Raw genomic sequence first — 26957 nt, 5'->3', positions numbered from 1 at the left:
GGTTTCTAACGACCACTACTTCGTTAATATAAACGTTATCTCGAGAACCGTTCGAAAGCCTTCCATAAATTCAAAACTTCACGCTATACGTAACAAAAAGTAATAATATATAATTAGTGCAACAAAAGGCATTCGCAAACATAACGCTTCGAAGAATGTAACAGCGGACAGTGACGTTGGACCAGAGGTGTAATTGGATTACAAGTTAATTGCTTCTGAACAGTCAAGGAGAAACTACACTCGGGGATTCGAGGAAGCGTTTCCTTGCAATCGTAGAGCGAAAGATTAGTTTCCCAATCCTGAACGTCGTTTTTTCTCCGCGATTTACCTGGAAATTCTATCCTGGCAACGTGTCCGATAGATCGTTCCGTCAGCGGAGGAATTAAATTGTCAATTAAAAGTTGTCGGTCGACACAACATGACCGCGTGTGGTACGCGCGAAACGAGGAAGAAATTTCGGTACACGCCCCGAAACCGTTCGCGCGCGGCGACGTTTCATCGTTCGACTTCCGGGGCGATGTAAATCTTCCCGATCGACCCATCCAAGGGGGATCGTTAGCCGGTTTCCTACGCGTTATTCCCCGATTAACCGTCCACCTCTACTTATCCCTTGGCCGTGGCTTTCAATCTCTGTCGACGCGGCCATCGACAATACTGACTGACGTTCGGTTCCACACGGTAGCTGGTAAGTACTCTTTCTCGGGCCTGTTGATCGGTATCGGAGCTGGCTCGGTGCTCTATCCTGGATCGTTATCTTCGAGGCGGCGGACAGGCGTTTAGAACAACGGCGATCGAACGGATCGCAGCAATCGAACCGTTCCGGGCTAATAGCGTTTGCCGCGGCACCGTGAAACCCGATTCCCGCGTTACGCAACACCTGGAAATGATGGCTCACCCTCAACGTTGTTTTCGCCCCTTTCGTAGCGTAGATCTACCGACCACTCGGACAGATTATCGAGTATAGTTTTAAATCTATGGACGAGTCGAAGTAGTGTTGAACTTTTTTCGAAGTATGGTCGACGGTGAATCGGAAATCCTGATGTTTGTTAATAATTTAGGTTAGTAATTGGATCATCCGTTTTACCTTTATACTCAATTCATTTTCTTAAAAGAAGTTCTTTAAACTTTTTTTTTTTTTAAAAAACATGTAAGTAATATGTTATTGTATTGTACATTGTAGTTCAATTAGAGGCCAGCCAAAAGTTGTGACGAATGCTAGATTACACTCGAAAGTTTCGAAAATGGCTCAAATTGCCGAAGCACCTTTCCCTAGATTACATACACATTCTCCAATATTACTTTATAATGATATACAGGTTCTACTTACATATCCTAACACGAAAAGTCTTAAACCAGTTCTGCTTAAATACATTTAAAAATTATTCCCAGCTGCATACTCAACTGTTGCAATCTAAAGACCAGACCAAAAAAATACCGAATATAAGTAACCACGGTTACCAAGAACCAATCATCTATATCACAATTAAAAACAGAATTCCCAATCACGACAAATCCCCTGGCATTCCGCGCGTACGCAAAACAATCTTGAAAATGTCAGCCAACAATGTCGCTAACGCTATCTGGGCTCGTTGAACCGCGAAAACCTGGGTCTCTACGTCGTCCCGACAATGGATGCTAACGAAACCAACAATGGCCAAGCGATCGATCGATCAACATTAGTATGTCGGTAAATATCGCGGCAAGTAACACACGGCGACCGACGAGATCAAAAATGCCCGGGGAACCGGGAGCATAACGGGGACGGGTCAGTCGCCGCGAACCTGACGTCCACTGCCTTGTGACTAATGGACCCTCTACATTTCACAGGTGGTACCCGCGAAACGTCGATCCCCTGATCTGGAAGTCGCGTCGCACTCGGGTTTGTCGGACCGTGCCGCGAGGGTCACCGCATAACTCACCTCCTATGACTATTTTATGGTTCGGACGGTGACTCATACGGCGAGGGAGACAATGCTTGGAAGCCCTTCATCATGCGCGTAGCCGCCGGTAACGCGTGTAACCCGCGTTTCCGTGTAGAAAGCACCGCGCCGCACAGACCGCTCGTACCTGTTGAACATCAACGTACACATAAGGCTTACATACCCGTGGGTATCTCTCACACGCACACCGTCCAGCACCGGGACGCTCGCGTCGCACGGGAGGTGATTCACGTCAAACAAAAGGCTAAACATTGTGTGACCGTGGCCAGGAACACGTGTAGAGGAATTTCAGATACGGAGGATCCGTGTGTATACATATTGTATACATACGGTCGATGCCGTCGTGGGCCCAGATGGGGTGTAGGGGACCGAGACACCACGTCGACCGATTCTAACGAGGAGAAACCTTTTTCCCCCGGTCGAAAATGTCACGCGCTCTTAGGGAACAGTGTTCCTGAGAACCGCGAATGGATCACCGGTTCGGGAAAATTGCGGAACGATGTGAAAGGACGCCGCCGCGAGATCGAACGGATGGATCGTTCGAGCGAATCGATGCTGCGGCTGATGGTGATAAGGTTGCAGCGTGGAATATTGATATTGCAGTGAGAATTCCGGGAACTGTGGATGTAGATTCAATGGGGGAAACGAGGGGGGGGGGCAGCGTGCTCGGTCTACCTGAAGTCGATTAGGGAAATTGAGTAGCCAGAAGTAGGCATTTGGTAATACAAAGAATCTTTTTGTAGAGTGAAATGTAGAAGGGATTCCGAGGGTAATTCTAAGTGGATGACTATAAATTTTTATTCGTGTCGTATCGATTGTCAAGATGAGTCCAGTCTAACTAACGTTAGGAAGACTTCTTTCTGGGATATAAACTTTAACTACGTTTAAGAAGTTTCTTCAGCTTCTACTGTAGAATATGAATATCACATAGGTCGTTTTAGAAAATCTTGGCATAAATAGAGAGATGTATTTAACATAGATTCTAAATTTCCATAGTTTTAGTGCTTCAATAACAACCATCGTGAACTACAACAAAATCTGTGGTTTCATCAAGAGACAGAACAGAAACCACTAAATAGCAGAGAGGCCAAACAAAATGCAACAAAATTCGTGGTTTTGCCAAGAGAGAAAATAGAAGCCACTAAATAGCAGAAAGGCTGATGAATACCCAACGAAAGTATTATTATACAATAATGGATCCTGGTCCACCGTTTCCAGCAGATTTTTTCACAAAGAAAACCGTGCACACATCGAATGTCGAGGCTCGTTCGTAGAAACCAGCCCACGGCAACGGCTACGTGATTGGATACAATTCCCTGGCGCTATCCGGCACGATCACGGCGTGGCGGGAAGGTGGCGTACGGATTCGTACCGGCAACTTACACGCGATACGATGTGTCCTCCCTGTTCAAGGGCCCGACTGCGCGTAGACGTAAACGTCGTCAATTGCTCTTCGTCGTCTCGCGTCGTCCACGGTGGACCCGGGCGTTTCATTACGCGTAATTGCTATGGTCTGCGGTCTGTCCCCTTGGCTACAGGTACGGTATCATTTTCATAATGACGCCAACCAACCCCTCTCTCCGATCTCCGCTGTCTCCTTCGCAACCCTCAGTCCGACCTCCCCTCCCCCCATTACGCCTCACTCTCTCGCTTTGGGACAAGAAGATTAACCCGAAAGAAGGCTGAAGAATACCACCTCTTCTCGCCGTTAAGGGAAAGGTCGCGATCGACGGAAAAGGAGGAGGCCCTGCTTGCCGGAAACAATGGAAGATGAGGATCCGCCCGGGCGAGAAACATCGTGAGGGGGAAAGGGAGAGAGAAAAATAAAACATACGATCAACCACTCTGACGTGACCCAGTTCAACGGACAGACCGTTGGGACCTACATACATACATGCACGTCCCCGGTTCGTCCGACTAGAAGCCCGGAGCCCGGGCTATTGAGGGACTGACTTGCACACGACGGACAATAGACCTGCCTGGCATTATTCAACCTAGAAAAAGCAGGCATCCCTTCCCCTCTGCTCGCGAGGCCACTGCAGCCTTAGGGGTCAGTATACCGGGATATGCACGTGCACTTTTTCGCGCCCTTTCATCGGGGAAATTGCGCGCTACTTTTCGCAACAATGGCCGGGGCAGCCGTTCGTTAGCGCTCGCGCGCGCTGTTTTAACGAGAGGATTCTTGCAACTGTCGATATCTGTTCGATTCTAGTGGTCCACGATGGATTTTCTAGATATTTTAAGCTTCCATAGAAACTGTGGATTTAAGTGACGTTTTATCCGTGGAGCAAAGTTTCACGAAATAATCCTTTCGAGATTCGCATCGAAACATTTCCGTTCGACCGGTTGATCGAGAGCTGCAAGGCTGGCCGAGTCCGAGGTTGCGAGTGGCTACGCCACTGGGGCTCAGCTGCACTTTGCCTCCCTCGTGTTTCACTTTTTTTCTCCCTGTGCTCGTTTCGTTTGTATCTCGGCTCGGCCTGGTTCGCCTCGGCTCGGTGTTGCTCGAGTCCCGAACGTTCCTCCTCTTTCTCTCTTTCGTACCCGCTAGGACTGTTCCATCTGCGAGCGTCGTCCCTCTTCCACGGGCCCTCCTCGCCCCCCCTTTCCCCACCAAGCCCCTGGATCCCCTCGCAGGGCCCCACGGCTATCAGCCACTCGTGTTTACATCGTGCCAGCCTGGTGGGGGTTTCGACAAAACGACGAGCACAAGTTGAAGCACCCGTCCCCGCCCACCCCTCGTACCCCGCCGGGAGACTCGGTACCGGCTGCGGGACGAGGACGGAAGGATCGGGAGACGGAGCGAGAGAGGGGAATCCACACGATCCTCGCACACAGGGACAGGAGGAAGCCAGAAAAGAGGGTCCATCGACGAGTCGACGCACACGTACAGGAGGATTTGTCAAAACAAAAGCCCGGTCTTTCGTCGAGTCACGTTCTAAGGGCAGCGAGAAAGAGCAAGGGGGCGAGAGATAGAGAGAAAGAAAGAGGAGGAAGGGAGGAAAGAAGAGGAACACGAACGGGATCGGAGGAGAGAAAGAGTGAAGGGACCCCGTTTGTTCGCGGTCCGTCGGTTTCCTAGTAATAAACCCCGAAAAAAAGTGACCTCCTCCGGTCCTGTCCTCCCACACCTCCGCCGCCCGCGGGCGTCTTCCGTCTCCACGGATCAGAATCCAAGTAATTACGGCGCTGCCTGGAAAGGGTTCTTCTCTAGGCCCCTGGCCGGGACACAATCGAGCGAAACCGGGCGACGACTAGAGGAAGACAAGACCGGAGAGAGACGACAGAGAAAGAGAGTATGTACGTATATATAGTCTCTCCCTTGGATCGGCGGATCCACTATCCAGGATTACTCGTTATCCTTGAGAGAGGAGGCTGCGCGCGACGGCCCTCGATGCGCTCGAGGAATATAAGACGAGGGGGAGTTGGGTGCCAGGGACTACTCTCTCCTCCCTCTACCACGTTTTCTTCCCATTTGCTCGGTCCTATCCCTCCCCCTCCTCTTCGACCGTTCCACCCCCTCCCCCCTTGCCCTATCCGGGTGTCTCGCTCGATCTATATCTTTCCCTCCGTTCCTCCAATCGCACACCGTCTTACTACCTCGCTGCCTCTTGACACCTGTTCCTCACGATGGATCCGAATCCTTTTGGGGATTCAGGTAGATGTCTACGCAGGTACGAGTATAAAGGAGGAGGGTTCGATGTACTCGAAACGATCGGCGTATATACACCGCGAGCTCAAACGATCCGCGCGCAACGGGCCGAGGATATATATATATATATATATATATAAGTGTACCTACGTATGTACCATCCGATAAAATAAGTACTCACCTCGGCCGCTTAGTTACGGTCTTAGAAATCGGGCATTACCTTGCCCGGTTTCGCGTGCACCGACGTCGGGCCGCGCGCTATTAGGCTAACCGCGCCAAGCTGGGGCCCGCCCCCCTTCCTCAATGACCTATCTCTTCTGGGCAAAACCGAAGAGGAACCCGCGGCTTCCAACCCCCCTCGATCTTTATGCGCACGTATCGCGGCCGCAATTACCCTTTACTACGCCGTTTATCAAATTTCCTCTTCCTCCGGTTCGTTAGTCGAACGAGAAACGGCGGGGCGGGGGAGGGGGGATCGAACAGCGACCGATCACGTTCTAGGCTCTTGATCGGATGTTGGATTTCTTGGTGAATCGACGGCGTGCATTCATCGGTTGGTTGATTTACGTGTAATGTTATTTATGATCGGGACTTTCGCTACCACGAGACAGATGATTTTGATCAGTTCGGTAGCGTGGAAGTTCAGTAACTTCGTATTTTATCTCGATATATTGCAGGAGGATTATGCCTCGTGTTACTTTAGAATACAGTGTCTGACGTAATATTCCGAAGTCGTACTGGATCTGCTACATTTTTGCGGTATTATGCAAAGAGTGGAATAGAAAATTCCATTAATGACAGAATTGTTAACAAAATAGGAAACTTGTCACATTAATCTTCAAGGGCTAGTATCACCCCGAGCAACACTGAATATCAGCAAAAACAAAAAATGTCTCGATGCATCTATCGAGGTCCCCTAGGAATCTGCGGAGCCCTAAAAAAATCGGAATTTTGCGGGGTGCCGTAATTCCCTTGTCAGTAGACCACGGCAGCCTCCCGTGGTCCTGTTCCGATACTAATCCTCCGGCAATTAGCTCGATCGGGGGCGGGAGGGGGGGGGCAAACAAAAAAAAACTGGAACATCTGTCGTGTCCACGAAGGAGCGGAAGGAAAGAAGTGGTCGGGCAACACGGACGCACTCGCGTGCACGCGCACGTTGGCGCCCGAGACAACGCCGCCGCCGCGGCTACCGACAACTCATTCGTCGATTCGAGGAATCGCGGCCGAAGATTGGACGCGGATTAAACTGGTCCCGAGGTTCACGGAACCGAATTGCGCGCGCGGAGCGAAGCAACACACCGGCACCACGGCTCGATCGCCACCTATAGCGCACGTCCACGGTTCAAGGAACCCGATCAGCCCGCGCTGATTTCTGCGCCGTTTCTTGCTGCGATGCCAGAAGCAGCGCCGATGGAACAGGTCCGCCCCGATACGCTGCATTTGTTCCGTTAAATCAACACGTCTTCGTTCCCGTACCCCCGTCTCCCCACCCCGACCCTGGCCACGCGACGGGTCCCCGCGGAGGGAAACAGGATTTTCTGGATTTGTATTTTTCGACCGATTTTTTATCTGCGTCGTTGCTCCGGCACCGTCTCCTCCTCACACCCGCCGACACGCATTGTTTTCGAGGCTACAGGAGGAAGTGGAATCGTTACGTGTATATACTCGGCTCGCGGGAAAAATTTCCACGATCGAACGACAGGGGACCGATCACGGTGTACAGTTTCGATCGTAAATCCGAAGTCAACCGAATCACTGTTTTCTTTTATGACTGTGACAGATCTGCTGTTATCTTCTGATCACTGCAGATTTTTGTTACCAGCAACAGTCGCCTCTCTGTCACTCGTACAGTCAGGACTGAATGCTTACATATGATTCCTCCTACACTTATTCACTCAACGAGGCAATCGGAATAATTTTCGATCGCGATCGTATTCCAGGATTTCCGAAATGCGTCACGAATAACGGCTGGCTGGTTGGTTCTGTGCTGACCATTTACACCACAGGTCGGCTTTCAACCCCCCCCCCCCCCCACCCTTTTCTCGGGCCCTTCTTGTCTACTGTCGTTTCTCGTTCGCTACTGTTCATCCATAACCGCCCCGGTGGCATCGGCCTGCCGGCTATTGTACCGCTCGCGGAAACACCGAACGGTGAAAGATGTCGCGAGAAGTGAAGCCCGCAGCGGCGAATTCGTAGCGTGGCGGCTGCGATGCCCACCTTGAACGTCGCCCCGTGGAACGAGTTCAAGTTCAGGGAAGCCACGGGCTGGGTCGTGCACGACACGCGATCCCCGGCGACCACGGCTGATAGAGACGACCGTGGGTCTCGTGCTGCCGTTGCTCCGGACAAGAAACAAGTGGATTGAACTTGCCAGCGTCGTAAATAACAGGCGGTGAAAGAGCCGAGCAAATAAATTTCGCCTAGGATACCGATCGATAAGGGCCCGATAATAAATGTGGGGTAACGCCGATCCCGAGACGAGCGGCCTGATATAATTCACGTTGCGATCTTTGAAAAAACAAGTTGCTGATTTACGGCTCCCCTACCTGACAAGGGGGGAGATGCTCTATTGACTCCTCTTCTTGGTGGAAGCCTAGCGAAATTGCGCGCTTTGATACATGCGGTATGGGTACGAATTTCATCCGAGGCTTGTCGAGACATTGTCCTGGCTGATCCTGGAGAATAATTGTGCTGAAACGATAGAATAGATAGATCTTGATCCTCTATTGGTACAGCTTCATCTTCACCTGGATGAGGATACAGTTAGGGGATTCTAGGATGTAACGTTGCAGTAGTTTCAGAGTACGAGTAAATTCATGTTACGGCTATTTCTCAGGAAAATGGTAATACTGTGGGACTGGTGAGATTAGCAGTTTCAAGGTGGATGTTTTGTGATTAATCAGAGGGCTGTATTATAATCACTGACTGACTATGACACCAATTCATTTATATTAAACAGATTCTAAAGAGCCAAAACATTTAACACTATGCTTTATGATAAGCATAAAATGTTGTTAATATTATAGTAGACTTTGTTGTCTTAAATACGAAAATAGTTACAAAGCAAATGGAAGACTTGAGCATTTAATTTAGAATTGCATAGAAGACATAAATAGTACAGAGCAAATTATTCTACGTGTCACTATAATAGTAAAGAATTTAACACACACAGTGACTGCCAGAAATTGTAAATATATATCTGAACTCCAGAACCTGGGTGTATTAAGTCGCACTTTTCAAACTTTACAGGAGAGCAAATCAAAGGTGCAAAAATCTTGTAACTTAAACCATCGCTACCTTCGAACTGCTGAATGAACTTAAAACAAATCTCGATATGTTGAAATGGTGAACATTGCATTAAGTTCCCAATGTGATGGACTTCACACTGTTTGGCCCGGAGCAAGACACATAATATCATCTTTACACTATTATATTAAAAACTAAACGACTTAGAACGAACTAATTATCACCCTCGAAAAGAGTAAAAAAATTCATACAAGAATCATGTAAAATGTTACTTTTTAAAAAATGTGGACTTAATCTACCCTAGAGTCCAGATATTAAAATCGAGAAGATTATAGAAAATCTAGCTGATCAGTTTATCATCTGAGATTCTCATACTCCATTCGGATATAGTTATTACTCCGTTGACACAATCACCGCCAAGCAAAATAAAAGTGAACGCAACGTTTCCAGTTAACGAGTGTTAAATCACTGTCATCAACCTCGGATCCTAGAGAACGATCGCGTCTACTACTTTCAACTCGGACCCGTGCAACGATCATTATCCCGACAAAAGACATCCTGATATCAAACGCGCATCAGCGGACCGAGCTGGGCTGATGCGCGCGTCGTCTCGCTAACGGCTGTGTTAACATTATTCGCGCGGGAACACGCCGCGACGGGGCTACGCGCGTTGCTGTTATCCGTTCGGTTCGCGTCCGCGCAGGCGCCTTCGGGCCGGTTCTGTCGCGCTTCGCCTTCACTGTAACCGTAGTACGACGCTCGCTCGACACACTCGGTGAACCAAAACAAACCAGTGTCCGCGGTGGCGCGGGACGAAGAAGCGTGTGTGCAGGAAGGATGGAAGAGGGCGAGGTGGCGAACGCCCGGAGCTTGGGACAGAGACGGAGAAGAGTAAGGGGATGGGGTCAAACAAGAGAGAGAGAGAGAGAGATAACAGCGAGAAACCCGCCTCCATACGCATTAACACCCTCGAGAAAGGTACAACGACGACCCATGAAGTTTTACGCGCCTGCTTCTTTCTGCGGTCCTCGAGATCTCTGGCCGTCGATTCGTCGGATAAGCTAGAGAACAAAAGAGCGCGTTAACGATCGTTGCTCCAGTTGGTTCCGTACGAAGATCGATGGTAGTCTACGATGAAAATACATTTTTCATTGAATCTTTATAAAAACGATGCCTATGTAGTTTGGTTCATTCGTTTTCGCGAAGAGACTGGATGGTAATTGATTTCGAAATAATACCACCGTCCCCTCCCCCCGGGACCGTTATGATAACCCCCCCTCCCCCCGGTTACATAACCATAATTCATTCGCCTCCAAACACCGGCCAGGTTTCCCCCGCTACACACCGGGCTTCTAACAGTATCCGCGGGTTTTATATTTCAATTTTACTCAAGCTCGCCCCGCGCACGTATAGCCACCGGTCCGAGAGCCGCGATACGTACGTACACCTGTGTGCTTTCCCTCTCTCCGGCTCCGGCCGAGCACAACACGCGGGAGGAATAACTCAGCCGCAAGCAGAAGAAATCGACGCTCGATTTTCCGAAAGACTTTCACCCTTTTCCTGCCCCTACCCCGCATCTGGTCGTTCATCACCGTATTGGACACCACTGCTCTTGGGCTCCTCTATCTCTCTCTCTCTCTCTCTTTCATCATAATCGACGCGTTCCGCCTTGATCATACGCTGACGCGAAAGAAAGAGAGAGAAAGAGCTGGAAACTCCGTAGTAGTGGCCAAGAGAACAAGTTCACGCGAACACACCGCGCGGCCACGAGAAGAGGAGGGAAGAGACGAAGAGGGTGCGACGAGCTCCGGCGGTTGTTGAACGGAGAGAATGGGTGAAGATGGAGCGACGAGGATGAATTATATAGTAGACGAAGAGAGTCACGGGGTGGAGGAATAAAGGGTTAACGAGAGAAAGAGAGACTCCAGCGGGAGGGAGAGGGGTAAGCAAGCAAGATGGAAAGAGATGGAGATCTTTCTCTCTCTCCCTTCGAGAGCTACGTCGAGAGCGCATGCAGTTTAAGACGCACACCGGGGGGACCTGTGTATACCCAACACGCGCGCACACACGTGCGTGAACCAGTCTAACCACCTCATCACGAACAATCTCCTCGTGTTACTCTTTTCCTCTCGTTTTAGCTGTGTCCTCGTCCGTCGAGCGGCCGGTAGGCGAGGCCCTCTTTGTTCAAAGGCAATCAGCAGGCCCCGATAACGGGCCTACTCTGTCGTAACCCAAGACACGAATACGAATGCATCGACGGGGAGCACACCAGATACGTGCTGTGGAAGAGATATACGAGAAAGAGAGATGGGGGACACACGCGTATATCTGTGTGTGTGTGTGTGTGTGTGTGTGTATATGCACGAACGGAACCCTCTCTTGGCCGATGCGTAAAAGACACACTGCGTAATAGAAAAACTAATCTGCGCGACTGCGGCCGATTCGCGACACGGACTAGGACCAATCCGATTCCTAAACCGTGATTCGACATTTTGGGATCCACGGTGTCCAAATTAGGGGATGTTCGATTCCGATTCGATTGCTCGGAATAGTCGATTCTCTTGGGTAACACGTCACTGCCGTGGATAACATATACACTAGCGGGCAAAAGTAATGAACGACACACAATCAGTATCGATACAATTAACCGGATAGATCGAACTACAAAATTGGTCCGATACGTCAGCCGCGGAACAGGAATCCTCGCGAGCCTGGATCGATTTAGTTGGATCGATATCTTGTAATCCAATTAACGTTACGCACACGTTTAGATCAAAGGATTAATCATACCGTGCGAGGTGTCCCGTTATAATTGCGGGGGACTAGGCCTCTGGTTGTGTTAACGACATTGCAAATTAGCGGGAATTCTGTTTCTGATCGATGACGTCTAACCTGGCGACAACTCCGTAGATGCTTCGTGGATCGACGATGGCGATCGCGTTTTTGAAGCGTTTTTCGAAACTTATGGATGTCGGATCAGGCTACTTTTGAAATATTCCAATGCTGATCGCGAACGATGTAATGAATAGGTGTCTCGAAATAGTTTAACGGTAATGAATAGATACTGGATAGCAGACATTATTTATGACTAATGAAGAGATCTTAGAATATACGTGTGGTATACACCGGTTAACTGAATCCTTAGTAACTCGTATATACGAGAACTGTTCAATTTCTTAACGCGTCCAACGATGAAGGATTATCCTCGATCGGAGACGCCACGGATCATACAGAGTACACATTAAAAGAGAGAGTAGTACTCAATAGAACGAGGTAATATCTGTTTTCATTAAGAACATCACAGTCAACATTCCCTCTCGATCGATAGATCGATCATCGCGTACGATCCAACGAGATACGTATCAAGCACTATTAAAGTCGCAATAATGTTCACCAAGCGAGGGCTCGACTAAACCCAGAAACATGTTCAACAGGCCAGAGAAAGTTGAGCAATGTTCGGGTTCGAAAGAAAACACAGAAATAACAGTGGTACATCGGGAACAGTACGAGGGGTTGGGAGGTAGAGAGGGCAGGAGCGGAACGAGTGTATTCCATATCGGTAATCGTCAATAATTCCATACAATTACCCCGCTAGAAATTGTTTCGTTCATGGAATCACGTTACGTAACCGACACTGCCACTACGTAGAAACGAAATGGCGGCGCGCCGTTTAAAAATCCCACCAGGCTGTGCGTTTATCGTTCAGTACGGACCGCGCGCGAGGGTAACGCTCGTAGATCGCGAACGATTCTTTCCGCGAGTGGGGGTCTAATCGTCCCTGGGCACGCGATCCCATACGGCGAACACGAAAATTCTGTTTCAGACAGTATCGTCGACGACGACGACGAATTGCGAGAACACGATTTCGCGAGGGTTCGGCACGCGTCGAAAGAGAGAAAAGATCCAGGTCGTGACACGCATGAGCGCGCACAGCAGCAGCAGCAGCAGCAACACGGTGGAATTGTTACGAAACCCGCGTTCTGGGGCTGTCTTGCGGCCGCGTAGGCACAACTCGACTCGCGCGCACGGGTACCGGTCGCGATCCCCATAGATCCTCGTAATGGTCCTCGTCGACGCCCGATGCGATCGACAGCAGCAGGCAAATTATTAATGGGAAAACCGCACGAAGCCAACATTGTCAGCCGCCCACGGGCGACACCGCACGTGAACGCCAGGTTGATAGCGCGTCGAACGCGCGCCCCAACGGCCGCACGGCCGAGCGGAGAAAGGCTTGCTTGTTGTTTTCATTCTGTCGGCCTTGGCGATGTCGCACCTTCCTTATCACGCTGCTTGTGTCCCGTCTGTCCGCCACGGAACCGTCTTCGACGATCGATTTGACACCGTATCCTGCGCATCGGGACGCGTTTCTACCCGATCACACTGCACTCTCCGGTTTCTACGGGTATTGGTTGATCAACTATCAGGGGACTGGCGTAAGGAATATTTCAATCGGTTACGTCGACTGGTAGATCGAGTTTGTTTGTTACTTGCCGCTGGTATTAATGTGAGCAACTTGCAACGTCACTCGGGCAATTATTTTATAGAAAATAGAGAAGATTCGAGTTTTACCTATTAACTTGTCACTCGTGTTTGACTTTATCTTTAGTGACTTTTCGTGTTCTTTCTTTTATTACTTGTTGAGTCTTGCGTTCAATCCGTTGGGTGGCTATAAAATATTCTTGTTTAACTCCGAGCCGTATAATATGCAGACAGAATCGTGGTGATGGTTTGCAACTGTGTTTTATGAACACGAATATTATTCACTTTGTTGAAGTCGATTGAAATACTGTTTTAGTGATTCTAGTATTTAACTCTTAGAGTCAACGTAAACTTACAGCGAACGTGGAATTCAATTTCATTTTGGAAAATTATTCACAGTAATGTAGCTTCTGGCGAGCACGGTCGACAACAAAAATGTAGGACAAGGGGGCAAACTCGTATCGACGAAAACAATGAAAACTGGGTGGTTTAAGCTGTAACCACTATACCCGAAAGGGTTCATCATATCAGGACATTTTGCATTTACGTTTATTGGGACAAAATTTCCATTCTTCATCGAACTTGTTTCTCAATTAATTGATTAATTCTGCTCGAAAATTAACTATTTAACAGGTCCACTTCGGTAGCTTTTTTTGAGGATTTTCCTATTTGGCAGTACGGTAAAAATATAAAAAAAGCAAACCGCACAGGACAAAGTCCTATAATACTGGGTCTGCATACAGTCCCTCACGAAAGTCTTCATACACACCATAAAAATGTCATTTTGATTGGTATAAACAATAACTTCGTGTAATATCATATCAGGTAGTATTAACTATTTTATAACAAAATGTATTAGTCCATAGGACTATTTTAACAAACAAGAAAAAAATTAATTATGTATCTCACAAAAGTGATCTTATGGAGTCTACAAAGTCTGTCGTAAGTGACTGTATATGTCCCCTACCGCAATGAACGTGTTAACAATAAACTACAAAACCCATAAAAATGACGCTAAATACCTTGTTTTACAATTACTAAAAAGATAATAATGCTCTTGGCCAAATTTACGGTAATTGTTAATTCACTATACATTTTAGTTTATTACTATATTAGGTTAAATTGTACTACATATTCTACGTATTATTATATTATACAATTTCATTTAGTACACATTCAACGCTGTTAGTTCCAGTGTTAAGAGCTTATCGCATAAAATAAAACTACAATCAACGATAACTTGATACCGAGCCAGACCTAGACCGACGCTATCCCCTGGAGGACTCGCTTATACATACCCTCGTCCAGCTCGCTTCGGTCCATTCGTGAATCGCGTTACTCGCGTGTACGCGCCTCTCCATACATACATCAGCACGATGGAGTCAGTCACTCATTTTCATCGGTGCTCCGCCGCTGGGTTAAACAGCCGAGGCTCAACACGTTTGCTCGACCGTGTGTACGTGTTTCTGCGCGTAGACACAAAGTGATACGACTGTTTGCACGGCTTACACGCGTTCTTTCGAGTAACAAGCTGTGCACGCGGAACCGTGCGGGGCGCGGCGAAAATCGCGACTTCGATTCTTCCTGGGCGTTGATTCGCGAGTTAAAAATCATGGGAGCGTTACGACAGGGCGGAAATCATCGCTGTAAAATCTGGAGAATTCTTCGGCACCGTATTCTCAGGATTTCATTTTTCTTTTTTACTTATGCTATTCTGTTTAAGAGATAGAAAAGAAATGCTTACGGGGGTGGTGTCGTCTAGCGTATTCTGGTGACTGTGGCCTGGATCTGGAACGCAAATAAATTTAATATTAGAAAATTGCAGAAAAAATACTGATCGAACGTTGGTAATATCGGTTATAGTATGTATGAATTAAAAATAGAACATTGTATTCTGAGCATGCAGAATGATACGTGTGAATTTCTTTAGTAAATTTAATTTGTAGAGAAATAGGCTTTTGGAGTAATTACATCACTTAATTATAGGGAATAATGAATTCTGAATGAAACGTCCGACGTTGGTGATTGAGGAAAATGTTCCAGCGGTAGTTTGCGAATGGAACGTGTTTTGATCGTTGTGGTATAATATAAACAAAGTGTGTTATAATAGAAAATTCTTTTTATTTCTAAACAAATGACCAAAGGCTCTCGCAATGTGGCCGATCAAATATTATATTACAAGACTGATCAAGTGTCTTGTCATGACGTACCTAAGCCACTGAACTTTCCTACTTCAATTGAGATTACTGCAGCAAAGAACAGAAAATTGAGGGCTCATAACAAAAAAGACCTTGTCAAATGTAGAACTTCCACTACCAAAAACGACCTACCTCCTATGTATTCAGAAAAGAAATTTGATCGAATCTTAAAATTCTTAGACACCAGAGTACACTTTTACTCTTCTGGAAAACAAAGAAAAATTAACAAGGGTCATTTTTTGTTACGTGCCCCTCGATAGCTTTCCTCTGTGACCGATTAAAACTTCAATAAATCGCGACGCAGACATCGTACTCGCCCGTGTCTTAACTACAAACAGATTCTAGAGACGCACAGCGTCGAGCTGTTACTCGCGATGTCTTTGTCGACGAGTTTTCACGGAAATCTCATTATCGGGGTCTTCCTTTACCGTGGCCCGAGACGAAATTATACATCGGATGTTTTTCTGATATTTAATACGGAAGGTAATCGTATTTCGAGCGTAAATCGAGTCGCGTTCTTTGGTCTCGCGGACCGCACAGTCGGAAATCGTTCCGCGACGCCGCCGTAACGCGGGGATCGGAGACGGGGAGGGCCCCATTGAAATTAATTAATTCCCCGGCGCAGACAGAGGAGGTCTCCGTCGCGTTGGAAAGCCGACTGTCCTTGCCCTCCCACCGTTCTAATCGCATCGGAGGAGTCCTTGATCGCGTAGGCGTGTGGGGAGGATACCCTTTTGCAACTTCTCGACAGAATTAAATCATATTCCCATAAGAGCGTGACGAAATACGCGCTTCTGCGTCCTCTTTTTTTCTCTCTATTTCCCGTTCTTTGATCCACGGTCCTGTATAACATTTTTTTTTTCCCAGCGTCTCTCTGTACACTGCCGGCCACTCGCGCGGCGTCGACACGCGCACCGCGGCGACAACTAAACAAAGACTCGTTATTGGCGTATTGCGTTATGGGTTTAAAATCGGCACGAAGGTGGCGATGGTGGTGGTGGTGGTGGTGGTGTTGCGCGCGCCGGAGAACCGACGAGGAGACGTATATAGGCGAGCCTTAGAGATTGTAGGCTTGGTGTTAGGGAGCCCAAGGCCAACACCTGCATCAGGCCCCACCATCACCACCACCATCATCGACGACGACGCTCACACAGAGACTTCGTCACCAACACAACCAATCGCCCGGTTACTCCGGACAGAACTGTACCAATACCAGTTTACTCTCTTAACTGCCATTAAATATACCGGCACTTTGTCCCTCTTCTTCGTCCCTCCCCGACCCACCACTTCGGACGGGGCTACGTTGATCCTTCCAACGGCGATTCACCGCGTCCAGACACTTTATAGTTTCATTTGGATGCCGTCGAGCTTGCGTCGAAAGGCTACCGGGCGTATCGATAACGCGTAACCAGGAAGCCGACCGGTAAATCGGTGGTCCCGGCATTCTTTCGACGATGGATCATGCGCTTCCGTTAAACGTATCGAGACCGAGAGGAAAACATCTCCTGACCGGGGACGGATATACATACCGTCTTATAGGCATCGTAGAACGGTTAAGATCCTTCGAGAGAAACAATTTATCAAGATCCCTCGTATGGAGAATCTATCCACGGAGAAAAGATCGTTCGCGATGATATCGACGTCGTTCCAGGGCGTCGAGAGGGGCCGTCTACAGCGCGTGCCGATGCTAGCCGACAACCCCAGAGGATTGCTATATAAACCGAGGTCCCGTGGATCGTTTTCGATCCGCACGTACCCGCCTTGTGTGTCCCTTTTTTTCCCCTCGGAACGCAAAACTGCGTCGCGATGGCCGTAACGGAGGGTTTCGCGAGCGTTTCCATCGGGGCTCTTTGCTTCCTACGCGTTTCGAAAACGACCAAAAGAAGAGAGAAACCAAGAGAAGCGTTGACCAAAAAGAAAAACAGAAAGAGCAACCGAGGGGAAGGTGAGGGGGTGGGTGGGTGGTGGGAGGAAGAGAGGGTTCCCGGGTGTGCAAGAGAGGAGTAAAGAAAAACGGAGACAAGGATGCCCGGTCGACGGTCGGAAGGGAGACGGAAGACAGAGAAAGGGAAAAAGGAAAGATAAGGAGGAATCGACTGACTGCGGCGTGTCCTGCACTTTATAGTGCAATACTTTACGAGCACCGTGCAGCGTGGGTCGGCGTATCTCTCCAGCTGTCCAGGTGAACCCACGTCGTCCGCGGCGCGGCCGATCCAGCTCTCCGCGGTAGCACAACTCCGGTTCCAGTTGACCAGTTTCTCTCCGGGCAGTCCCTCGGTTCGTTCGTTCGTTCCTTCGTTCGTTTGGCTTTGCTGCATAGCCGGTTTCAGCCAGTCAGCCAGCCAGCCAGCCAACCAAACAGCTAGCCAGCCAGCCAACCGGCCAGCCGTGCGCTGGCTGATGGCATTGACGCGCGGTGCACCGAACGGCGAAAGTAATTCACTCTGTTGTGTATATACACACAGAGAACCCAGGACGTCGCCCATCGACGTCGTAGTCGTGGTCCGTTCCATGTATATTCACCACGCGCCACAGAGCACCGTTTCTAGGTTACCTACCAATGCGTAATAGTCTTCGTGTCCCATCTTTCGCTGTCTATCGCCTCCTACGATCCTCTCCTCGTGTCCTGTCCTCTTTCAGGGAATACTTATCGAGGTCGCGGGCAATATTGGGACCAAGAGAACGGGGAGGGTAACACGAGAGACTCCCTCGTCGTTTCAAGCCTCGAAATCAGAATCGTTTCGATCCTATCGACGATTTTGTACAAGCGACTCACTCGGTTGTCCCGTATTCTTTCGTTAATTACATGCGTGTTTTAATGTTAATAGGCATTATGGTCGAGAGAGAGGGACGTGTCTGACGAAACACGTGTTTCTACCGCGACGTGGTGGCGTGGTCTACGATGTCACAACTGTCCCTCCACCACACGAGCCACGCGCGATACGAGTGTACCGTTGAAATGGCGCTGATTTACGTGGGAGTTTAAGATGAATTGTTTGACGATATAGGGAAGGGGATATATTGAATCGAATCGAAGCAAGGTGCTCGAGATGGTACGAGGTTCGGATCGTTTCAGTGAAATGTGACTAACGAGACTGAGGAACGGCTGTCTGATCCTCTCAGAATTTTCTCCTTGGATCACAGGGAAGTTCGAGCATACCCGTAAACAGAAATTCGTTCCGTCTGATAAATTTAAACGGATCTATTACCTTCACTAAAAAATCGTGTTAAGTAGCTTGTTATTCAAGCCACCGGAGTAGAATACTCTTAAAATATTTCAGAATTATTACTATAACGAAGACGAGTCTATTATCGGATACCGATCAAACGGTAATTCGACGAACAGAAAACCAATCCATCCTCTCGTTACAAAGGTTATATTCTTGTCAATCGAACGGGGGAATAGAACGAGAGAATACCGTGGTTGTGTATCGTTATTATTCCGGGAGTCGCGGTTTTATGCAAAGCAGGTAGAGGACGCGCCTGCGGCGTGTGTAAGAACGACCGATCGCAAACCAAGGCCTTGGAGAAAGTGGAGAGACACCGCGGATCGTTGGATTGCTGGCGAAGCAAGCAACACGCCGCCGTTGGCTCGCGCGTCTTTCCACCATCTAGCGAGAATAAATTACTCCGGTACCGTTATTGTCTCACCCGGGCCACGGGCGCTCGAGCAATCTTTATTTCTGAAAAGTGTTCACCGCCGCGACAGGCGGTTTTCGGCTCCCCCCCACCCCCCGCCCTTTCCCACTGGTTACGAGACACGGGAACACGACGTTAACCGGCGGATGATCGAAGAAACGGTCGACAAATGGAAATTTATTGGTCGTTTCGAGATTCCGTTGGCTACCGGCTATCGTATCCCTGCACCGAAACTGGTGATTTCGAAATCCCGTTCCACTCCTTGTAAATGCCCCGTCCATTTGTATTCTTATCGGTGAAATTATGAAACGAGTGGGGATAATTTAGATATCCGTGTAAAGTAAACAGGATTCAACCGGGACTCGGGAATAGTATGTATTTTTGAGAAATGAATATGGGAAACTTTTCGATCGGATTGTAATTCTGCTCGCTTCTACCTTAATCCGTTATGGTAATTTTCACGAGGATTTTACTCGGGAAGAATATAAAACGACTATCGTTCGTCGAAGTCGTAGATCGATGCCTGTGATTTCGATCTGCTCGAAATTGTCGGTCATCGCGAGGTTAGATTGTCGCGAAACCGCGCGATCTACCATAACGAGTAGGATAAAATCAGGAGAGACGCCACACTTGTGATATCTTCTTCAATTTCTTTGCAACATCTTTTTCAATTTCTTTTTAATATTGTTTTTTTATAACTTTACTTGTGTGCCTAAGAAAACAAGATGTCACTTTGCTAAACTGTAATTTTTGAAAAAAATTTTTGTTGACTTTGCACGAGAAAAGTTTGTTCGTATTTTTTCGTAGTATATATGAGTGTGATACTGTTACTACAAAAAAGTTATTGACTCGCAACCAAAAAGGATGGCGTATCTTGTGAATTTACACTACATCTATCGAGCTCCCAATATATGTATTTCCCGATGTAATAAATCGCAATTGCACGCGGGCGACGAGGGCGTACGGGTGTTACCACGCGGAAAATTGCTGGTTTCCCGTAAACGAGAGGCGATACTCGACGATAAAGAGACAACCAGGTATAAATTACCGCCGCTAATAAACGCGGACGCGATTTGCGCGTCTCCCACGCGAACACCTGGAACGATTCCACGGGACCGAAGGGTTGGATTGCGTCAATGATCGTTTCGTCACTCGACCTCACGCACACACAGACGTCGTTTCCTCCGGTGACGATCGCAACAAAGAACCGCTTCCGCGGATGCCTAGGCGCCCCGTGCACGAGAGCCAGACCGAGCCTGGAATCTTAAACGATCTTTTTTCTTCTATTTCCGTCAGGCAGCTTTTATTGTAAATGTATTTCGTCCCCGGCCGATTGCGCGAGCGGCAAATCGCGGAGGTCACCGTCTAAATGTGGCATCTCGCTTCGACTCGATGTTACGGCCGCGATCGTCGCTTTCGGTTCCTCCGTATTTTCTTCACGTTTCCATCGTAACAGGAGGAAGTCGCGCGGTATATGGCCGAGAACCAGTCGTCCCCGTTGCTGCGCCGTTTTAATACGATCCGTTTGCCGGGCGCCTGACAGATTCTCGCACGGTTTTCGAGATCTCCGATGGTTCGCGGCGATGAAAAAGGCTGGAACGATTGGTCGAACCGCCAGTTTGGGAATGTTGAAATTTTGACGTTAATGATAGGTAATAATATTAACCCTATCCTTAACGGGTTAACAAAGTAATCAAATGACATCATTGGAATTCGACGTATGACACTTTCCTAGATGGCGGATCTACCTATAAGAAAATATTTCGCGTGATAAAATGAAAATTCCATATTGTTAACTTGTGACACCTTACTCGCAACGGTGCAACATGATGTAGCTAGCGGACAAAGGAAGAAGAAAATAAAATCTAAAGTCCTTAAAAAATGGACAAATGTAGTTGAAAGTAAATTACTTCGGTTAATAATGTTTGTACACACAGTCACTCGAATCTAATCCGTAATGTACTCCGATCACGGTGTTGCCGATTCCTTGGCGTGAACGTAACTTAAAGATTACCCCGGGGGATCGTGAGATTCGTGACGTCAGACTCGGCCACGTGTCCAAGAGGGAAGAAGAGAGGTCGAGGAGGTCCCGCATGACCGGTGGTTCCGCGAACAGATAATTTCAGGTATACGAACAAAGAGATATTCCCGTGATCGTCGCGTATATCCTGCGGCCCGATAGCATCGGTATCGCTGCCGGGAGCGGATCGTTTAAAATTAATCCCGCATGAAGAACGTATACACCCACTGCCTCGAGACTTGTCGTTAAACGAACGACTTCCTCGGCTAGAATCGTACCGGGGCGAATCGGACGATCACGGATGAGCACCTCTGCTTGGGGAACGAACCTAGAAGTATAGAAGTTTCCTATGTTTCTCGGACATAAAGACTAAATCTTACATGGATCTGTATTTCTGCCAGTCAGCCAATGCTTTGAGACCGTTTTCTTTTTCTACATGGCAGTTTTGCCTGTTCAATATACATAGCTACTGCTACACCTAATAAGTACAACCTTTTTTTGCATATAAATGATATTTCATTGCTTCGAAGCTGTACGTACTACTGTAGGATATTCGTTTTCAAAGAACAGCACTTTCATGGACAATTCTAAACTAAACTAAAATAGTTCAGTGAAAATTAATACTAGATACACACAGGGTGACTCGCTCGCTGCTAGAGTCGAGAGGCCGCCTGTTTGGTCATTTAAGTATCGCTAGCTACTCTTCCTGAGCAGTCTATGTGTGTGACGGAGACAGAGAGAGTGTCGTTTTTCGCTCTGTCTCTATCACACACATAGGCTGCTCAGCAGTAGGTACCGTTGACACGTTTATGGTCAAGGCAGTTAAACGACAAGGCAGGCGGCTTGCCTCTCGACCCTAGCAGCGAGCGATTCACCCTGTATACATTCTGTTGTTGCGCGCGCGACTTTTCGCCTCCATGGCTTAAGTCGCTACGGGCTTCAACGTGTTATAGTCTATCGATGCAGGTTGTATTATTAAACATTCTTTCCAAAATACAATATAATCTGACAGAACATAACAACACCGATAGCTAACCAACGACACGGCACCATTGCCACAAAGCATCGCAAGTAGATTCCGTGAACAATAGACAGACACACTAGCCAGCCCAACTCCAAACCAACCATAACTGCGGCCTTCTATCCGAAATGACACTTTATAAAGGAATTCATACAGACAGGAAGAAAAATAAGAATTTCATTCTTCCCTTAAGTATCTTATTCGGTTAAACAGCAAATTCGTTGCATCTGATTATAATTTTGTACTTCACTGTATTTCATAGACCTGTAGGCTATAAATGCATAAAATTCCTAGTCCAATCATAACCGATCGAATCTTCTTGCGCAATTCGAAGACGAAAATTCGTTCGTGCGAAGAAAATAATTCGTTCTCCATTTTCGATTCCTTGACTGTGTAATAGATAGAGGGATTGAACAAAATTCATCCTCCTAGGCCGCCGTAGTGTGCACGAGCCCTAAGGTACTCGTGACGACGCGAACGAGGCTCGGTCCCTAGGAGCGCGCCTCGTGACGTCAGTGGTGACCACGTGCTGAACAAGAGGGAGAGTCGACCAGAGAGAAGCCACTCCGTGTGCCTCTCTCGTATCGTATGGAGCGTGGCCCGGGGATCAAGGACGGTTTTACTCGCGAGAAGCGGAGCCGCGTGTCCCTGTATCTCGTCGTGCTGCAGCTGAGAGTGTACCGGGGTTCGGGGGGTGTACGCGGGGGCTTTTCTCGGTCGACCAAGAGAGGGACGGTGGGGACGGGAGGGAGTGTGGGGGTTTAGGGGGAGGTAGCGGGAGTAGAGAAGAAGAGGAGACGAAGAGGTGGGGAAGAAAGGTTGCAACGAGAACGAGGGGGGAAGCCGAGTTATAATGCTCGGCGCGTCCACTGTCCCTAGCCGGGAGGGACGAAGAGGTGGAAAGAGGCGATTGGGGCGAGAGGGAAAGGGAGAGTGTGCCTCGTTCTCTCTTCTCCATCGTTCCTTCAGCCTCCTCGATGCTCGACGTGTCTCAGGGCCCCTCTTTCTCTCGCTCGCTGCTGTCCGATTTCCACCTCTCTGCCCGCCCCCCCTGCCCGAGCAGATAAAGAGAGGAACGAAGAAAAAAAGAGTCGGTAGAGGAAGGTGGAGGCGAGCACGGGGTAGGAGGAGGGAGGTTAGGAAAACGTGTCCCAGCCTGCACGACCCGGTACACTCACCTCCAACAGTTCCGACCATAACATTAGAGCCTACGAGCCGGAATCGCGAAACATCGCGGACTGGAAACACCTGGTTTCTTGCCGCTGTTGCTCGTTAGGAGGGGCCCCCGAGCAGCGTGATAAAACGTTACCTGTTGCTGGGGGCCCACGCTTAGAAAAATATCCCTGTCTCCTTTCTTTCTCTCCCCTTTTTCCTCGGCGCAGTGTTTCGAGCGGGATGATGAAACGAGTCGTGGAACGACGTCAACTCGAGGAGACAAGTTTCTTTTTTTTCGTTTCTTTTTTTAGCAATTCGTATCTATAGCTTCGCTATAAAGCACAGGATACATTTATTTATTCGAAAAAAAAAAAAAACAAAGAACAATTAAGGTTTATACTGTTTCGAATTGCTTCCTTCGGTGTAAGTATGTTCGCGTGGAGTTTATTGTTCGATCGTTCGCCTAGCGTTTTATACGAGGGCAGAAGACAACGCGACGCGACAACGTACGGCGTTCGAACGGAGGAAAAAAGAAATTAACGCGAGCCATAAAATATTATGTCCCGACCGTCTGGCCACTGAGTGGCAACTGCTGGCCACATCTGGATGCGATCGCGGGTTATGCAAAGATTTCCGAGAGGGATTATGCAAAAAGTACGAGCCCGTTCTACGCGACGATGCAGGCCCGCCGTGCGCTACGGACAATTCGGCGCTCGTACACCGCGAAGCGCCGAGTCCAGGATCGTGCGGGAGAGAACAATTTTTTTTCGATTTTGTTGTTGGGAACGATCCGCGGGGATGGAGGAGGCTGGGAAAATGTTTCCAAGCCTGCACGAGTCTTGTACAGTACCTGCCGCGAGTTTCGACGATAACACTGACAGGGGGCGCGATAACAAAATGCAATATCTAATATACGGTATTTTACGCATTCATGGATTATCATTTTGAGATGTGAAATAACGAGATTATTAATACTTAGGTGACTAAGTGGGGTAATTAACATTAGAACTACCAAAGATGAACGTGTTTCTATTTCAATCATGTGAAAACAGCCCTTGACGTTGGGGGTGTGATTGGGTTGAATATCTCGAAAACTATTGAAGGTAGAAAAAAGGTTTGAATGACAATATTGTGTGTTTTTTGATAAAGAATCTAATACATTTAAAATATTGCACTTTTAGTTCATTTGTTGTACATTTTGTGTGTGAAAACTGTATAGCCAAGTATAAAGTACGGATAAATTAGAATTTTGACTTACATTGTTAACAAAGTTATTACATTTCATATATCGCGAGTCTTTGATTGTACAAGTTCATATACTGCTAACTGTTTGCATTCCTTTTGTACATAGTATAGTCTACTAAAAAAGAAGTGCAAATTGAAATTATATATTGCTTAATTTGCAATAAATACGGTTATGGTGCAGGAACTTAATTTCCGCATTAATTCCGTCAAATCAGGAATTACCTTAATTCCCGATAACTGCTGGATCAGGAGTTAAAGGAGACGGTTTTAGAACCTGTTTTTATAGTATGAATTACGTTTGACTACACAAGATGCAGCCGATCATGATTCGAAGCGGGCGCATTTATTCCGACAGTATTATATTACGGAGAGGCAGACTCGGTCCATGGACTCCGCCGAAATATCTCTCGGGCGACTCAATCGTGTCGATTTCGCGTTCCCGCAACCCATAACGCCTAAAACGGGGAGGGGGGGATGAAGGGCCGTGGTTTTCCAAGAACCTCCTTCCCGGACGGCTCACAAAGGGACTTAAATTTAGTCGGATGGCCTGAAATCGCCTCGAGGATCAGCTGGAAATAGTGGGCTCGCGGGCTCGGTTCGTTCTACCAGTGGCCCCCGAGCAGAAAAAAAAAAACACCGAGAAACGCGGTTTAATTTCCAATCGAAAAAAAGAGAGGTGTGGGTCCACGAGGTCCACCGTATAAGGAAATAATCCGTTAGTTTATTACGAGGGACAGAAAAACGAATTCTCCCTCCTGGGTGTGTTTGCTCTGTTTTTGCCCCGACGAAGTATAAGTAAAACCCTGCATCGCGCGATCCACGGTAAAATGAATGATAAGTTATATCCAACGTAGTACGTACAACTTCGTATTATTACGCTAAGGCACAGGAAAAATTCGGTCTTGCTCGAGCGGACGAAGGAGATGATTGCACTGACCTTGGACGCTTCGCGCCACTGCGCACAGCCGTAACTGAATCGCGCGCGCGCGCGCGTTTTACCCGACCGATACCTTTCATAACGCAGCGCACACGACTCCGATAATAAACTAACGGCTGGGGATGATGCCACAACGCCGCCGCTCGCCACCCGTTCCCCTTCGTCCGGCCAACTCGACGGTCTGTCCATGCTTTTTTTTTTTCTTCTTCCTCCTCCTCCTCGTCCTCCTCTCATTATCCGTATAACGCGTTTCCACTCTTTTTCCGCGGGGCCGCGTCGCCTCCGCCTTCGGGAATTTATACGATTTCGTACTCGGGGCACCGTTCGTTATGGTCGATTAGAAAAATTTACGATTAACCTCGCTCGTAAATTCCCCTCGTTTTCTCGCTGGTACCCTACCCTATCGATTGCGAAACGTCGATTACCCTGGCGGATGTTTAACGGGCGTTCCATGGACACGCGGGAAGACGCTTTTAGGATTGTATGTTTTTTTCATCGATTCCGAGGAAATCAGTGTTTGATTCGGAATGTTCTAAGGAGAGGATGGTGCCTTGGATCGATAGAACCTTACGTTCGTCGAGCCACTGAGACGCATCATCGACCGATGTGACGTTTACTTACCGTGTACCGTGACGACAAGGCCAGTAAAAGTAACAGGAGCTCGTCGACGGTCGCGAACTGCACCGACGAAGACAACGGGAAAAAACTTTACGGACAATCGGACCGACACGGTGGATTCTCGATTGTCTTCGAAGTGCTTCCGCCTTTCCTTCTACGACCAGCCGAATTCTCGTCGAAACGATTTCTGTCAGCAGCTATAATTAGTCGGAATCGACGGTCCTCGCACGTAGTTTAAGGAAGAAACTAGACTCTGATAATTTAAATCAGTTCTTTGGGGATTTATCCGAATGCTGAACACGATATAGTTGTATGTTTCATGTAACAGATCAACGTATAAATCGAATTTTACACTCACTGCCATGTCACCCAAATATGGGTGGCGTTTAGGTACATTGCAAAGAGACTGGATTATTTAAATATCGTCACCAAATTTTGTGTAAAATTAATATCGCAGAATAATGTAAAACAAGATCTACAGCTTCTATTAATTAAACGCATATATGTTCGACGATTTATAATTTAAGCTGCGTCAACACTATACATATAGCATAACATGTTGTACAGCGAAGTTATAAAACTTGTTAGAAAAACAGAAAGAATGATGTTATGAAACATTTTTCTTGTTGTACAGCAAGTTATGTGATATCCATCAAGTGAAAGAATGAGATGTAAAATGATATACAATTTGTTACAGACTTATCCAGAAGGTATAATCTTGTAATAAAATTATAAAAACACGTTGTACAGCGAAGTCATATAACAATTTATTATGTAACATTGTTTTGCTATATAGTGTAGACGCAG

This window comes from Dufourea novaeangliae, unplaced genomic scaffold, assembly GCF_001272555.1.
Source record: "Dufourea novaeangliae isolate 0120121106 unplaced genomic scaffold, ASM127255v1 scaffold56, whole genome shotgun sequence".
NCBI lineage: Eukaryota > Metazoa > Arthropoda > Insecta > Hymenoptera > Halictidae > Dufourea > Dufourea novaeangliae.
This window is presented reverse-complemented; position numbering follows the sequence as displayed.